The sequence below is a fragment of the Ischnura elegans genome, chromosome 4 (genome assembly GCF_921293095.1).
Source record: "Ischnura elegans chromosome 4, ioIscEleg1.1, whole genome shotgun sequence".
NCBI classification, from domain to species: Eukaryota; Metazoa; Arthropoda; class Insecta; order Odonata; family Coenagrionidae; genus Ischnura; species Ischnura elegans.
The window spans coordinates 28661674-28674665 of record NC_060249.1 but is presented as its reverse complement, the minus strand read 5'-3'; the positions used below and the strand labels follow the sequence as shown (position 1 = coordinate 28674665).

General features: G+C 37.8%; 1 protein-coding gene across 2 annotated transcripts in view; it reads right to left on the bottom strand.

Annotated features, from left to right (window-relative positions):
- The window catches only part of LOC124157205 (phosphatidylinositol 5-phosphate 4-kinase type-2 alpha), a 101148-nt gene that overhangs the window by 72957 nt on the left and 15199 nt on the right, over positions 1-12992 (bottom strand). The window lies entirely within an intron of this gene.

Here is a 12992-nt window from a genome sequence, read left to right as displayed (position 1 = left end):
CCAACTCATCATCACCCATTCCCTTTGGGTGACACAACCTAATGTATGGACAAGTCCTTTCCTTCACCTCAGCTTTGGGTGTGACACCCAAACCTACGATTCTCATATCCAAAGTGTTTTTTCAGTGTAACCTTTTACCCGTTCCTTTGAAAGTATTTTCGCTCAATAATAGCAATGAGTTACATTTTTGAGTAGCGGAAAACCTGCAGATCTGTCGTCGGAGAGGATGCCTAAAAGTTTTCAATGTTTGGACGAAATACGTACGATACTGTACTGCAACAAAAAAGGAATATTTTGACACATATAAAGCAGGTTTTTACGATTGGCGTCGTTTCCCTGCACTCAGCTTCCATTTCTCTGTCACAACACTACTTTCTTATTCTTCTTATTTCCATTGGTCTCGGTATTCCCTCTCTCCAATTACCTCTTGGTCTTTCCTTTTTAATATCCTGGAGGTCTCCAATCCAATATTTCCCTAGGTCATCTGTTATCATCCATCCTATTAATATGGCCAAACCAAAGAAGTTGCTTCGTTCCTACCTCGTCGACCATTTGTTTTACCAATCACATCATCTTCATTAACGCATTATTTATAACTTTATCGAGGCTACTCTTTCCGCAACTCCTTCTCATGTAATATCTCCAAGTCGTCAATAACCTATTTCTGTTTTATTTTCCTCAATGTCTAACACCTCTGCCCCTGTTATCACACTTTCTAGCACTGTTTCACATTTCCGTTTTTCTGCTAATTAGGCGGTCCCATGAAACAGAATTTAGTGCTTATAAGATAGCTCTTCCCTTCGTCATTTTGTAGCTGATATCTTAATTTCTGTATTCGCTTTTATTCGATATTATTCCCGAGCACTTTACTGTGCTTACTCCCTTTACGCACTTGTTTTATATCCTCACAAAATTATCGAGATAGAAAAATATGCCACAATATTTTAAGAATGCCACTTTCACAGGGGGTGAAAAAGATGCCCTCAGCCATTTACACCCAACTTGACTAGCAACGAATGAACCACCGAAATGAGTAAACAGGATATGGATGAGGAAACGAGAGCACTAAATTCACTTCCTTTCTTGCGGCTCACACACTAACAAACCATCTACGTCAGCGCTCAGAGTAAAAAAATATTTCACGAATACTGAACGCAGCATAATTGGTAAGTATATATATTACGAAAACTTTACAATGCATCGGAGACGCAGATAACGATTCAAAAGGCTTTTTTTTCCAAATGTACGGAATTTTTCAAACCAAACAATATCCTGAGCAGTCTCTGGAAACTCCAAGCGTGGAGGCCTACTTCAGTAGCATGAAACGCCAGCTAAAATTGTACCACGTGTATTACACTCCTTGAAAATATCATCAAAAAATCCTTCAATTCTTAATCACCTATGTACAAAACAGACCCTACAACCGAACCTACCCATGGTTAAAAAACTTAGCACATCACATAGGAAACCACCATTTCAAATTTCAAAAATGAAAAACCCATTCATATAATTCATCTAAAAGTGATTTCCAGGCCACTATGGGGAAAATTCGAAAGAGAACCTCAATTTCAATAATAAATCTCCTTAGAGATCATTGTAGGTACAAGAATCCCACCGATATAGCATGATAATATAAAATGAAATATATGGCAACAATATCTACAAAGATAAATTTTTACTTGATAATGGTATATGGACATAAACCGCACTACTAGTAGTTTTCATTACACAATATGTATATCGGAGAATTTTGATAACCAAAACACATTAATGCGGAGGTTTTCGATTTTTAACAATGCTTGCAAATATAATTTGACCAAAATATTCACTACCCCATAAAAAATAAAACGATAATTCCAAGGAAGGATTTCATTAAATTCTACAAGCATAAAATGTCTTTCGAATTTCTCCCCCAATTCCAAATGAGTAATTATTACTCATGAGCAAGCTATTCCCAAGAGAGTGGTAGAAAATGAGTACCTACTAGATTTTTACCGAATTACCTAATCTTTTTCGTAATCACCAGGCTCAGAATTGTGCATAATATCCAAAGAGCACTCCAAAGAACGAAACCAATATACATGAACTTGACCGATACCAAATTAATCTAACCAATAAAAGTCGAACGCTGCAATCCTTCTCGTCGCCTCTGCAAGGAGCTATTCCATTACATCCGGTGATATATCTCGGAGTAAAGGGAAAAACTTCGCTCGAGCGACGTTATCTTCCAAACTAATTGAAAGTGTGTGCCATGAGATTACACCGACATTCAATCTCATGACTTCCTTCAAAAGGCCGATTCAATGCCTTCCGAATCAGTTACAGCCGGATCATATCTTTCATTTGAGCCACAGTAATCAACCAAAGATAACGCACAATACATTTCAAAAAAGATATTTTGAGAGGAGGTAATGATAAATACTGGCAATGATAAAAGATATAACAAGGTGGAATAACATGCTATCTCTCAAAAGAGACACCGACAGGCCAAAGAGAATTCAGCATTTTTCGGGGCTACATGCATTCGTTGATGTGGTTATCCATGTTTTACTTCGCCACGCATAACCACTCCAATGAAATATGAGTACCAAAACGATTATATTCCTTGCACAGAACGATTCTTCGAGTCTTCAGTGACAGCTACTAAATTACAAAATAAAAAATGCCAAAAGGCAGGATCAAATAAATTGTACAGCCCTAAACGAACAAGAAAGATACAAAAAGGGAAGTGATTCAAGGTAGCTGACAGGCCAATAGGAAGTGGGAAAGGATGAGTTCGTTCACTCATATCCATCTTCGCAGCTTAATTCGTGAATTCGAATGATAAAGAGGGTGGTTTAGGTGAATAAAACATTCTTCCACATTCAACCTCTAACTCGAATTAAAATTAGCTTGATCTGCAGCTCAGATGGAAAATTCATACATTATCCTGAGACCTGAATGAAGGGGATAGCATAGAAACACAATATAGTGTCCATTACGATTGCACGGGGCAGTACGTGAAGTCGACAATTTTCAACGCCACATCTGGTGAAAGAGTTGAGACGGTCTTAGGCCGCCAAAATCGAGAGATAACTAGATATCAAGATAAGAAGAGAAGGATAAAAATACACAAATGCGTCTTTTATTTTTCACACAATCACCATGGGTAATAAAAATTAAATATTTTTTCAACTGACAATGAGCTTCTCAAGGACTGCAATGAAACGTTGTAATACAAAATTTCAATTTCAATTTCATTCAAACAAAACGTTTTAGCATAATACGTATTCGATGATGCATAGTTATGTAGATGCCGTACATTGAAAACTAATACTCATGCGGTGAGATACTCAAGGGGTGAGTTATAACCCCCTCCCCTATTCAAACCAACCTACGATATGGATTACTGAGTGAGAGACTATATCAATTTCAAGAATACCGTAAACGAATTTTCCAATCTTCGCTCTCAAGGAAAGAATATTTACAAGTCCGATAGACTACAAAAAGCCTTACTCCGACAAAGCCTGGAATAAAACAATAGTTGAAACCCACCAATTCTTATTTACCACTACGCATTAGCATAAACAATATATGAACATATTTTAGCCTCAATTTTAATTCATCATCAAAATTCTACAAATCAAATGTTTTTGTACAATTTATAACTCAAAACACATGCGCTTTTCATCCATTACCCAATAAAACTGAATGGGCAGGAGATCCATTTCCTATTTTTTCCGATTTCCAATTCGTCATTTTCCCTAACAGAAAAAAATTCTTTAACAAAAAGTAAAAAAAAAGCTTTGATATAAGAAGCCCATCAATCCATATTTACCAATACGTATTATCATAAACCACATGAACATATTAAACCATCAGTTCTAATTTCTCATCAAAATCCTACAACTCAAACGTTTTTGCACAATTTTTAACTCTTAAAACATACGTTTATCATCTATTACCAGATGATATTTGAATGAGTAGGTAATCTATTTCATATTTTTCCCCAGTTCCTAATCGACATTTTCCCTAACATCAAAATAATATTTTTCAAAAAGTAAAAAAAAAGGCTTAGAAGTTTCTAAGTCTTCCGGAACAATCGCCACCCTGAAATTATTCCAGGTTATGCCTGAGAGGTGGGGAAGACGGTTGTCCACCACACTATGGTGGCAGACGCCACCCCAAGAGGACGAGGGGGAGGAGGACCCGGTTAAAAAGAGATAGCAGGGACGACACTCGAGTGGAGTGTGTCGCCTCGAGGGCCCGAACTGCCTCGTCAGGGTCTTAAGGGGCGGCGACATGGGCGGGGAGGAGAAGAGTCATTCCGTGATACCTCCCTCTCCCGTGCTATTCAGCGACTCTCCAAACGTGCCTCGAATCGATAACAATAGGTGACCGGTAGGGGAAGGCGCGATGCGCACATTTGCATGCCTGAAGTGGGACTATTTCGAATTCCAAAAAAAATTAGGGATCCACACAACACATGACGGTCGATGGAATTCTATTTTCAAAATAAAGCAACTGGAAATAAACTGAAATTAGAATATTGAAATTGTCCCCACTGGAGTGAAAATACAAAAATCAAGCATAATCTAACGTTTTCAACGCTGATTTTTTTTAAGACTCACGGTTATATTGCCGCGATTTGCGCTTGAACAAACGCCTTTTGTTCTAGGTTTTACGACGACCATTTACTAAAGAAGCTAAAATGATACCAATTTCGGAACACCACGTTTTATGATAGCTAAAATTATATCCGTTGGTTAATTAAATAATCATAAGTAAACATCAAAGAAACGAATAACGGATTAAAAAAAAACACAAAAAGTAGTTTTCTTCACAGAAAATTATACATTGAATTTTTAACACGAATGAGTGGGATCCGATAGTTACATTTTGTTCTCATGGTAACTAAAAAATGAGTTTTAGAGAAAAAATAGGTAGAGGAAACAAGGCTAAATTGACGTTCGGGGGTAGACGACAAATAAGGAATTTCGAATACACCATGCAGTTTCCACCATACTAGTACCAGTTAGTCCCAATGTGTCTACACTGTAAAAACGCGCTCAGCGAAGTCGCCACTATCATGTCATGGTTATTTGATAGAGCTCGTATATTTTACCAGGTACGCAGTAATTCTCGAGGCCATCTAAATAAGAAATCGAGGATAACTAATTGGGCAATATCCAAAAGATTGAAAACACATGAATACCTTACACAATAAGCCTGCCAACATATTAATGTGCATTCGATATAATAAACCAACTACCGATGGCTGCCTATTTGATTTTTATGATATTTTCATTATTTTAACAACAAATCGTAAAAGGAGGGTATTTGGGCTTTATGATATTCTGAGTTGTAATAATTATCAATCGTTGGTTATTGCGACCAGAGTTAAAATCTTTAGCCTTTAAAGCACTTACAAAGTATCTATCAAAATCAGCTTGATTTCATTAATGCAATTACTACAGACCATATGCAAATGCATCCCTTTAAACTGCCCAAACTCCATACTTAATTAATAATTATATGCCATTCAATCATTTTTTCAACACGTGCACGTACATTTGCACAGTTGGAGAATACTTTAAGATACAATTACGTCCGCAAATACCTAAAGTATAACTATTGTCAATAAAACTCCCGCAAGGAATAAGAAACATTACATATAATGCGTTTTGGTGTTAAAGTTAAGTACAACAAACCATATTCTACATGCATTGTAATCCACAACATCGGTAAATGTTCACGTAACAATGTAAATTCTGATTCCTGCGCTAGGATGAATAACCGTTCCATCACAGGAGAAGCACTGATACCCACTTATATTCTGCTCTGGATGTATGATTTTTTTCACTTTCGCCCACACTCAAAGCTATCGTTCCAGACTGACAAGTATATGATTGAATTTGAGATAAAAGTGAACTTCATCCAAAGATCGATTACAACCTGAGTCAATAAAAGATAGCGAATAACATCATAACATACCAACGAGTATTATCGAGCCTAAATATCCAATATTTAACTGAAACTATTCGGGAATATTTTTTTATAAATTCACGAAAGCTTCAGCTGTTTTTAAACATATGACTTTAAGTAAAACAAAAAAGACATTTTAAAAAACCCTAAAAGTCACAGCTCCTAAAACAAAAACATTTTTTCATAACAAACAGTTTTCTACTATGATAAACAAACAAAACAAAAGAATGTAAGCAATTTTCCAAATTTAACGATTATATCCCCTAATTTTCTGTTTGGTAAATTCCGCTCTTCGTTTGGACTGCGAATAACCAAAATTTTTCAGCTCCACAGCGGAGTAATATTTCCTTCCAGAGATATTATCCGCTCCATGCCGATGTGCCACGTCGGCACAATCGAAGACACCATACCACAGCTCAGAGCAAAGAACCCAAAAAGCCAACCTCAAAATTGGGAGGCCCGAGACCTGCTTAGCGCTTCTACTTCACACCACATCTGGAAAGTAAATCGCTTACGACGCAGAATATATCGCCCTCAATGTTGCGAATGTTTGCAGAAAATTTTCGCGCTCCGCTAGGGAAACCAGATGAGGCTATATAGGGCGAGTCAATGAACGAGAATCGCGAATTCGCAGTAACAATAAAACAGACCCCAATTTTAAATTCCAAAGATAAGAATAGTAAGTATAGCAGCCACATGTTGAGTGGAAAATTATAGGATAACGCTTTGTCAAGGAAAACGTTGCCCTATATTACTCCCGCACATGATTCAACATCGTTCCAATATGTGTTCCAAATAACAATCTCGACAGGTTTTGGGCACTGAAGGAGTTTCCCTTCTTTTACGACCGCGAGCGATATGCAAACAAGCTAAACGAAGAGCTCAAACTCATAATACGATCAAGCTTCTAAGAAAAAATAGTGTTTAATTGGCAAAATGGACGGTTTGAGGGCTTAGTTTGTGAAATTTCTACATGATGCAAAAAAGGACAAACTTTACGAATATCACTAGGTAATTTCGACTCTGGTTTCAACAGCGTCGACCCGGGTAGCAGCTCTCCTTTTTTTCATCGTCTTTAACGGAATTTTTTATGACTAGCAGATGAAAAAAATTGCATTCACAGCAATTCATGTACTTTGTAATTTCAAATAAATAAAAACTTCAGGGAAGTTATATTTTTACTTTCTAAGCATCACCAACTTATCGCAACCTGAGCACCTATCGCTACGATTTTCCGAACCCATTACTCCAGAGTGAAATTGATAATAGAATCGATCTTTCAGAGAACTCGGTCTGTCTCACTCGCATTTTCAAGAACTTCATGGGTAAACTGTCGATTAGGAGGTTCTTTCGTCGAGAGAAAGTCAATTCACACTCCTATTTCCGTTACACCCCCTCCCCAATTCAGAAGAAAACCTTCGTATACCTTCTTTTATCACCTTAGATATTGAAGAGTCCCCACTAGAGTCGTGAGAAATCCAATTGAGGCAAAATATGCATCATGCCACAGGAAGAAACATCTTTCAGTAGGATGTTTTATTGTTTCACAAAAAGAAATCTGTTTGCAACTAATGGCTTATTTACATATAGATACAAAATATTGAATTCACACACTTTACATTCAAAGGATGAAAACCCGTGTAACTATTTCTATTACAAAGTAGGAAAATATTTTAGACATGCATGTAACCCAACTGCAGGAAATTCAATGTTAAATGTACAGTGAGATTTCTACATATCTTTTTGAAATTCTTTGTGGATTCTTATAGGCGGCAAAGATAAATTTTTCTGTTAAAATACGTATTAATTACGTTATTAATAGGTTATTTATAAATTTTAGGGGATTCCAGGAGAGCTATAAGGGTAAATTAATCCTAAATAAAATAATACGGTGAAGCCTAAGCAGAAAATAAATTTATTACAGTACTCACAGGTATGATGATAGGGAATTCATAAGTAACCTTTTCAAACCAATATGCGGTAAGCCAGACCAGATCAAAGAAGCAACTTTAAATAACCAATACATATTCAAAAATGACCCATATATTTGCAGATCGTCGCCCCAGTAATCAACCTAAATTTTTAATAAGAACGTCGATCACAAATACGCGTGCGTGGAAGTTCGTATGTTTCTCATTTCTCGTCCGTTTAGAGGACAATAAATATATCATATTCAACAGAAACTAACCTGTCTAACAGGAGGACGGGATCAAGGGGAGTGATCAGCATTAACAGTATAGTAATAATAGAGTAATGGTATTCAGCTCAACAAGGAATTCCAAAGCCTAGATTCAGACCAATTCTAAAAGTGCCGTTTTAAATAAATGAGAACAACTCCATGCTACCCTTACAGAGGACTGAAAGAACCACATCACCAAAAATCATTCCTGATTGTAAAAGTAGCCGATTCAAACCCAACTTCTGCACATTATATAAATTAAAGGACATAAATATAAAAGATCACATTTGAAAGAGGGAGTTATTTAATATTTAAGTTTTTATAAACGAATACCTTGAGAAATAATACTTAAAAAGGAAAGGCCCCAAAGGACATAATAACTTACATACTCTTCCAAAGTAGTTCGTACTAAGCAATTCTTCAAAGCAAATTCTCCACGTAATGCTCATTATGATATATCTCCTATTAATTAGAGCTAAAATATTTGCGAATGAGCTAATAAAAAAAGTAAGGAGTTAAAAATGGGTACCGATTAATGAATGATTTAATCATCTCAGAGCTCCGTCCGCGAAAATACTCAATTCAGACTTAGTGGACTCAAAGAAACTTGATTGTCGGTGGAGATTTCAGCGTACCTTCCATAGATTGGGAGACGCATAGCTTCATTCCTGGTGGGAGGGATAGAGTGATTTGCGAGGCGTTATTACTCACTATTACATCAAATTCGTTGTTTCAAATAGCATCCCTACCTAACAGAGAAGAAAGTATTCTTGACTCATTAGCTACAAATATACCTCATCAGGTAATAAACGTGAGCACCGTCGAAGGAATAACTGACCTGACCTAGGGTAGTAATTGCAAAGTTTTCTCTAAACGCCGCTGAAATTTTTAAAAAAGAACGTAAAGTTTTCACTTTTAGAAGAGCTGATTTTGATGGGTTTCAGAGTCATCTGAATTTTTTTTCCCGCGTCTCAAGAATCAATAATAAAGTTAAAAGAAGAGGGTACTAGGAAAGGTTTACTTTCGCTCGTAACTTCGGGAATAAATAGCTACATCACTAGTGAAACAAAAAAAGAAGGTACCGAACCGAGATGGTATGACTCCTAAGTGAGAAAATCGCTGAGGCGACAGAGAGCGTGCCATGCTAAAATGAAAAAAGCACGGATTTATCCTCTAATTAACGCGAGTTAATAATTAAAAAATATAAGTTGCCTACAGCCACCACGAAGGAAACATTCAAGAATTTTAAAATAAAAACACTAGTAGAGAAGTTACGGGATAACCCAAGAGCATTTTTGGTCTTATGTTGTGGAAGTTCGAGGTGAAAGATCTACCGTACGTTCGCTGAGAAACGATAATGGAGATGTGTTGATAAACAGTTCCGATAAACCCAATTCATCAAATTCCAACTTCAAGAGCGTGTTCACCGAGCCTTCTGAGGACTTATCCGAGACGGTTGACAATCTCTGCAAACGAAAGATGCCGCCTATTTACCTTAGTGCGCACGGAATAGAAAATATATTGAAATCACTCAGTCCAAATAAGTCACCTGGTCCAGACGAAATCCCTTCTTGCGTACACAGATAACTAGCCTCAGAAGTCGCCCCCTTTTTGCAGTCAATATTCAGTAAATCCAACAAGCATCACGAAGTACCTATTGACTGGAAAATAAAGTAACGCCAATATTCAGAAGTGGAGACAAGGAACAGCCATCTAATTATAAACCGATATCTTTAACGTCCATCTCATGCGAAGTCCTTGAACACATCGTAGTCAGCTCACATTTGTCAGTAATGAAACACCTAGACGCGCAAAACTTATTAATGAGAACTCAACATGGATTCAGGAAAAGCAGATCATGCGAAACCCAGTTAACGCTTTTCGCCCACGATATTTTAGTCTCTGGAGAGGAAAACATTCCAGAAGATGCGATTTTTCTTAATTTCAAAACAGCATTTTATAACGTGCCCCACGGAAAGTTAATAATAAAACTGAAACCTTACGGGCTAGATGAAGATGTCATTTCGTGGATAAGAGAACTTTTGAAAGACCACATGCAAAGAGTAGTACATATTAGACGGTGCAGTCTCCAACGAGGTTAGAGTCACGTCTGGCGTCCCTCAGGGTAGTGTCATAGGCCCACTCCTATTCCCCCTTTATATAAACGACCTTGGTGAAGTAGTACACAGCAAGCTACGATTATTTGCAGAAGACGCTCTAAGTTACAGGGAAATCCTTTCCAGTAAAGATAGGGATGAACTAACGAACGACCTTGCCGCTATCCAAGCGTGGTGCGATGCATGGCAGTTAGAATTAAATTTGAAACAACGCGTCGTAATTTTTTGGAAAAAGAATGACTCCCCACTACATAGCTATATCATTCGGGTTACCCAATTAGAGACTGTTGAATCCTTGAAAATGCCTAGGAGTTAGACTCAATTGTGATCTATGGTGGAATAAAAATATTCGGTAACTAATAGGTCAGGCTAACCGAAAAATGAGTTTTGTTAAAAGAATATAAGGAAAGTGCGACGACAAAGTGAGAGAAATAAGCAACTTCTCCCTCGTTAGACCCCATTTAGATTGCGCAGCCAGCGTTGGGGACCCTCATGAAATAGGATTAAAAACAGAGATAGAACGCGTGCAAAGATGATCTCCCAGGTACGTGGAAAGTCGTAACGATAGTCTTGCTAGTGTAACTGACCTCTTAGATAAACCCCGATGGGAATCTCTGTCAGACCGTAGATTTAAAAATAGACTAAACCTATTAGATAGATTCAAGAGCTGTCTTTTCTAACGAATTTAGCCATATCTTACGAACGCCAACATACTACGGAAGATGAGATCATATAAACAAAATATGATAGATAGACTGTATTACAGACAGATTCAGAATGTCTTTTTTTCCACGATAAATAAGAGAGTATAACGGTGGCGATAGAACTCACAAATAGATTACATGACTAGTAGTGTAGCCTTAAAACTTATATATACCTTAATGCAAGTTTTTGAATTATATTATAATTTCTAACAGTATGTGGTAGAATAATTTGTTAGTATGCGAAACGTTTTTTTTGGACCGTGTGGTGTGCACGTGGGAATCCAATTGCATGCTGGTGATTGATCACCCCCTGCCAAATACCCCATAGGTGGCTCGCAGGGTACTTTGTAGACTTAGATGAATATATAATTCGTCCATTCTACGCCGCGGAAACCTGCAAACGAACACCGATTAATGAAGGGCCCATTTACCCGACATTCTATCCAGGAGAATCGTTGTCTTACTTCACATTTCCCGCAATAAAAATATCCTTCCCTTAAACACGGTTTTCATCATCCCAAGTCTCCGTAATGCACGCATAATTCAACACTCTGATTGTCTCTACCACTCCTAGCAGTTTCCCATCCTCACTCACATCGTTTATGTCTTCCTCGCCTTTTTTCCATCCTTGTCCATCTCAGCTGACTCCATCCTCCTCCACACCCACATATCAAACGCTGCTATCATATTTTCATCGGTCCCCGCCCAAATCAGATTTCTTCCGCCTTCGGTTTGATACACAAACTAGAGGATTATCTCATTAACGCCCTCCTTCGTTATTCTGTACCTGATGCTCTAAAATCTGTTTATTGAAATGCACGATGAAAACAATATCTCTCTTTAGTTTTCTGGTAATTTATCATAGGTGAGAATTCCCACGCCCAGTACAAGAGTGTCATAAGGTACATGAAACTATAAGTTGGACACAATTCGCCCCACGACAATCCCTTGATCTATCTGGAATGGGTGGCCCTCGTCTGCTTCCTCAGAGTCCTCCTTGAGTTAATGGACCGCGCCAGTCATTTCACTATCACAAGTTTGCACCCATGGCCATACTCATAGATAAATTTTAAATGAACTTAAGTACTTCAATGTATGAAATCATTCCAGTTCAAATAAATGTCCCCAACTGGTATATTTGAAAAGTTTAAAACACAAAGAAACGTCGGTGAGGCTGTGTGTATCTAGCTTAGTGAGGTTGTGTGTATCAAGCTTAACTTGATGGAAATTTCTTTGATCTATGTCTAAACTTGTAACAATATATAATAAAAATATATGATGATCCAACCGACCACAACTTAAGTACCTAGTGCAATTACCAAGGTTAATGTTCCAGAAATAGCGGCCCTATGTTCTGCAACCATTGTTGATTATGTAATTAAATGTCGTGTAAATAACGTTTTTGACAAGGTGTCTATTCTCAGGAGAAAAATTACATAACCGGTTTTGGTGTTCCCCAGTAGGAGTAATTGTCCACAACTGACACTGACACACCAGCTAATCTAATTGCAAAAGTTCGAGGTACCAATTGTGGAGCCAGAGAAGGCAACTACGATGAATATCGATGAAGAGAGAACGGCGTACGGTTTAAGGCGATCGGATGCCATTAAACATATCGAGATATGGGATATTACGTCAGAGCCGCGGCTCAAAACGCACGAAGACAATTCAGCGCATAAACACAGTACGGGCGGGCTCTTTCGGCCCAGCAGACCCTAAGCCGAACGTTATTCGACCAATTGGGGAACCACGCTATAAATTCGCACATTAGTAGAGCTGAGAATAATACATGACAGTATTCATAAGTCCGCGACTCAGGAGATGTAGGTAAGCAGTGAATGAAATGTTACCGCAGCAGGCCTCCGTGGTTATGTAAAACAATGACACTTTTTTGACACGCATGAGTCGACTCTAAAGCCAGGACCAACCGCTAGCTTGCGCAAATATTCGCTTAGCATTGAAACGCTAGCCGCAAGGCACTATAAGACCGAGCGTAACAAAGGCCCATTGTTCAGAAGCCTGCAAGTC